The 5,000-nt window shown below is 41.9% G+C and overlaps 1 long non-coding RNA gene across 1 annotated transcript in view; it reads left to right on the top strand.

The window, feature by feature from the left end:
• LOC147034492 (uncharacterized) overlaps positions 1–5,000 on the top strand; it is a 16,521-nt gene that overhangs the window by 1,427 nt on the left and 10,094 nt on the right. Inside the window, exon 2 of the long non-coding RNA XR_015059949.1 lies at positions 2,269–2,426. This is a non-coding gene — a long non-coding RNA (uncharacterized LOC147034492). The remainder of the gene's footprint in view (positions 1–2,268; positions 2,427–5,000) is intronic.

Genomic DNA, 5,000 nt, shown 5'->3' with positions numbered 1-5,000 from the left:
ATTCAATGAAGGAGTTAGGTTAACACAACTCAAGTATCTTTAGGTGGGGTACAAACTTAAATATACAGTCGTGGCCAAAAGTATTGGCACCCTTGCACTTTTTTCAAACAATGCACCATTTCTTCCAGAAAATTTTGAAATTAATAAATCTATTGGTATCCACAAATGTATTTATTTGGTTTGCAGTGGAACCAAACAAACTAGAAGGGCACTCGGTGGAACGCATACCTCCGCCACGTAATGCCTGTTCCACGAGAACATATCTGGCCCAATCAATACATTTTTGAAATCTCAGGCTATATATAGTTTTTGGCCCAATCTCTCAATGGTGAAGAATCACTTTGAAAATGAAATAATTCTCGCATCCAGATCCGCATTCAAATCTTCACCAAAATTGAATCAATTCGTCCTTGTCACACACCGAATGTGCCCATAAAATTTCATCCAGATCCGTGCACAACTTTTTGAGATATCCTGCACACAAACAAACGAAGAAAGATGTGCATAGCACAATACTTTCAAAATCGACAAAACAAATTTGACCTTAAAAAGAATTGGTGGTTGACTTCAATGACCAAATATGCAAATCCTCTTCAAATTTTAAGTCAATCAGATGAAAATTGAGGATTTTAGAAATCTGACACAAATGTTGACCTTTTGACCTCAAAAACAAAAGGCTTCTTATGACGAACTCGACAAGGTGGTGAAGATCGATTTAAAATTGTGACCCGTAGGCAGTTGACAGACAGACATAAACAGACAGACCGACAGATAAAAAAATCACTCATCGTGACACTTGGCGAAATGGAACGGCACTTGGTCGAGAACATATTTCTGCCAGGCTGAACAGTTTACATTTTGTATTCCACAATCGGATTTGGATCTGGACCTTAACCAAAATTGAATCGGCTTGTTCTTGTCACCGAACCAACTCATCCACCACGTTTTGTCGTAACTCGTCCACAACTTTTTATGATATTTTATGCATAGTTTTTGGCCCCATCTCTCAATGATGAAGAATCACTTAAAAAATTCTCGTATCCGGATTCGAGTCTTCACCAAAATTGAATCAATTCGTCCTTTTCACACACCCAACCTCTCCACAAAATTTCTGCAGAATCCATCCATAACCTTTTGAGATATTGTGCTATATATCACTTTTGGCCCCATCTCTCAAATGTGAAGAATCACTTGAAAAATTCTCAGATCCGGATCTGGATATTCACCAAAATTAAGTGTTGCTGTTCTTGGCGAGTCACCAACATACACAAAAAAATTCAGAACGATTGCTTGAAAACTGTGGCCAAAAATCGTATGACACAGACAGACAGACAGACAGACAGAAAGACAAACACTGCAGACGTTTTTGAAATATGCCCCATCTCAACGGTGAAGAATCACTTTTATAATTAAAAAAAATATAACACTTACAAAATCCACCTGACAAAAAGAAAAAGTTTCCATGGATGCATCAAATTGTCCATTTCATCAAGATTAAAATTGACGATCTTAATCAAAGCTGAGGTCAAACAGATGAAAATTTATTATTTTTCAGATTATATTTGATGATTTTAGAAGTTTGACCTTGAGTTGACCTTTCACCTTTTGACCTCAAAAATAGTTGAAGTTTTGATCTTCGATTTTTCTCCAAACAAACAGACAGGGGTAAAAACATAACCTCCTCCCATCTTTGGTGGCGGAGGTAACAATTGAACCAATTATGTTCGTATAACCAAAATCACGCAAAAATACTAAGAGAACTGGAGGAAAGATATAGCTGGAGGCAAATGGAAGAGTTACTTGAGGAGCAGCAAAATTGTGTGGCGTGGTAGTGGTATACAGTATCCGACTTGGGGCTGAAGAAAGCAAAAACCTATTCAAGGAGCGGAATAGCGCCGCCTGACGAATCCACCAAGGCCCATTGTTTTTTTTGCAGATTGTTGGGATGTAGGGTAAGCTGCGGAGGGAACAAAGCCTGATGAAAACGATGCGATACGGCACGACATCATGGCACTGCAGCTGGAGTGAATCGGGCTCGCGTGCGGGAGCTCGTTTCTTTTGAAGAATCAAATCAATCAAATATTTGTGTGCTGGACCAATTAATGTGATAATGCCTAGCTCCACGACTATGTTTTTTTTTTTTTTTTTAAATATATAGCAGTCATTAGCAATGTCACAGCACTCAAACATTTCCCATCTCCTGCTATGTTATCCTCCCTTGCTCATATCTATTATTCTCATACTTACCAACGTGTTTGCCTTCCGAAGATATCGCCAAGTCAAGCAGAGTACGAACACCTTGTGGAGGAGAATGAAACGTGCCTCATCAAGCTCAACAGAGTATTGCGCTTTTCGACATTCGTGCTGTCTCAATTCCGATCACACTTCCCTCCAGCGCTTCACAAAGGAGACTCATCAGCACTATCGTAAGTCATCTCTCGAACCCACCTGTGAGCTTTTCGACTCTTGATAAACTCGGCTGTCTTCCAGATTGCTCTAGAATATTGTTTGCTCTCGCCGATATTGTTCGCCCACAAGTCCCAATTGTGTCTGCCTGTTGCCCGTTGAACCCGAACACTCTCAGTAGAGTCCATTAACCTTTCACTCTTCTTCAACAAATTATTTCACGAATCCTGATGTGTCTGAATGTTATATCAAAAAATGTTTCTTTTTCTTGTGGAAAGACAATACTGCAAGCATGTTGTCCGCTACAACTACAATGGTGTGGTCACTTCCATCACATATTCCTTCATCCGCAGAACTGATGGGGGTCGAGAACAGTAACCAGGATTTACAACAATGCTTCATGTTGAAGTCAGAATTGTAGCCTGACTGCATGCTGCAGACGTAGTACCTTTGCACTGTCTCGTTTGGGTTTGATTCTTGAACCGACTACAAACTTTCAGATCAGTGTTTCGAAGATAGGTGGTTACATCCCAAGGCCCCTCTGATGGATGTTAATGTGCTGAGTGTTCCGTCTGCTTGCATGAGCTGTGGTGAATGTTGCAGATACCCCAGTGCCATCCGTGAAAAGTGAGCGAGTTATTTGCCCGCACCTTGAACAAATCCCAACATTTCCTGATTCTTTCGGTCGACCGTCGGGCCTTGCGAGCCAGTTTGGGAAAGGTGGGCTAAAAGCTTTCCTTGGCCGATCCCACAAGAAGATGGGAATCATCGGGGCTGTTAGTGTCATGGTACTCAAGGTGTGAATAAAAATCACTCTTTCATTCATTCTGTTACCTCTCTCTCTCTCTCTCCCTCCCTCTGCTTTTGGCTACAAATGTGAGCACGTGCCAGAGCAGCCGGAATTTACGCTTCCCCCCCCCAAAATAGGATTAAATAACCATCGCGATCGCGTTCCTTCTTCGTCTCGTCGCAGCGTGAAACAAATACATAGACATTTATAGGCAATTTGCCATGTTCAGGAGCCTTAAAAGGAGAGCGGAGTTACAAAATTTTACCGCTCGGCCCTCGTTGTTTGTTTGTTTAATGGGAGGGCATGTTCGCACGAGTACTGTGCCTTTTTTTGCCAGGAGCAGATGGAGCAAAGGAAGTCTGCCTGGGAAGGTGACACCAAGTCATGGGAGAATACACATACAGTATTGGAAATAATTATGAAAACGGTGAGGAAAGCCAAGGGGTACAATAGGTCAATACAACAAGGGTGTCACACCTTTATCCTGTGAAAATGAATCATGCCGGGCACAGCCAGCTGGTATGTACAAGACAGGCCAAAGACGTTCCCTGGCCAACCCTGCAATAAGGTGGGAATATTTTTGGGACTATGAATGCTATGCTACATTTCCATTCAGGGTGTTCCAAAAAGACATGGACAACTTTGGTTGTTGTTATATTTAGTACCCAAAACGATACAGTGATACCCTTTGTTTTATATGATACAGAAACTCACAAAGTTTTCTTTATTTTCAGGTCTGGTGGTTTAATGTAAAAGAAAATGGCAACTCCACAGGAGAAAGCTCAGTGCATCGAATGGTTCGAGACAAGATCCGACACGCAAGTTCAGCATATTTTCCGTACAAGGTATGGAAGGAATCCACCATCGCGCGCTAGCATCAGAGAGTGGTAAAAGAGTTTTAAGGAGACTGGAAGTTATCAGAAAGAGAGACGTACCGATTGACCCAAGCACAAGTGCAGCAGACTTGGAACAAGTGCGTGAATTATTCCAACTAAGTCCCAGAAAATCAATTTGACACACATCCAGAGAACTGAGACTACCAACCACCACTGCACACAGGATTTTGCATAAAAGACTGAATCTTTATGCTTATAAGTGCAGGTTCTGCAGGAAATCAAACCACATGATGGACCCAAACGCAAGGCGTTTGCCTTGGAAATGCTCAGTCGAATAGAGGATGACCAAGATTACCTGAAAAAGGTGATACTCACAGATGAAGCTTGCTTTCATGTATCGGGGAATCCAACCAGCATAATGTGAGGATCTGTAGCTGAAAACCCCCTCGTGGTCATTTTAACACATGCAACAGTCCAAAGGTCAATGTGTGGTGTGGCCTTCTCTCCATGACAGCTTGATGTGTCCGTTTTTCTTTGTGGAGGATACAGTGAGTGACCTCAACAGTTTACATGAACATGCAGGGAGGATTCACCTTCCCACAGATTGAAGACCTGCAACCCGATATTTCCTGTTCGCTGGATTGGCTGAGACAGATCAACTGCCTGGCTCCCACAAACATGAGACATAACCCCTTTGATTTTTTTTTGTCTGTGGGGGTTTGTCAAAGATGTTGTCTACAACCCAATGGTGGCAAACCTGCGGGATCTTCATTCTCGGATCACAGCTGCATGCACATTTGTGGACAAAAATATTCTGAGCCCAACATGGCATGAACTCATGTACCGCTTTGATGTTCTGCACATGACAAACGGAGCTCACACTGAAGTGTATTGATGGTGTGCACAATAATTTATGAGTTTCTGTATCATATAAACCAAAGGGTATTGCATCACTTGTGGATGTAAAT

This window comes from Eptatretus burgeri, chromosome 1 (assembly GCF_056783735.1).
Source record: "Eptatretus burgeri isolate ZD-2024b chromosome 1, Ebu_testis_v1, whole genome shotgun sequence".
In the NCBI taxonomy this organism is placed as follows: Eukaryota; Metazoa; Chordata; class Myxini; order Myxiniformes; family Myxinidae; genus Eptatretus; species Eptatretus burgeri.
This window is presented reverse-complemented; position numbering and strand designations above follow the sequence as displayed.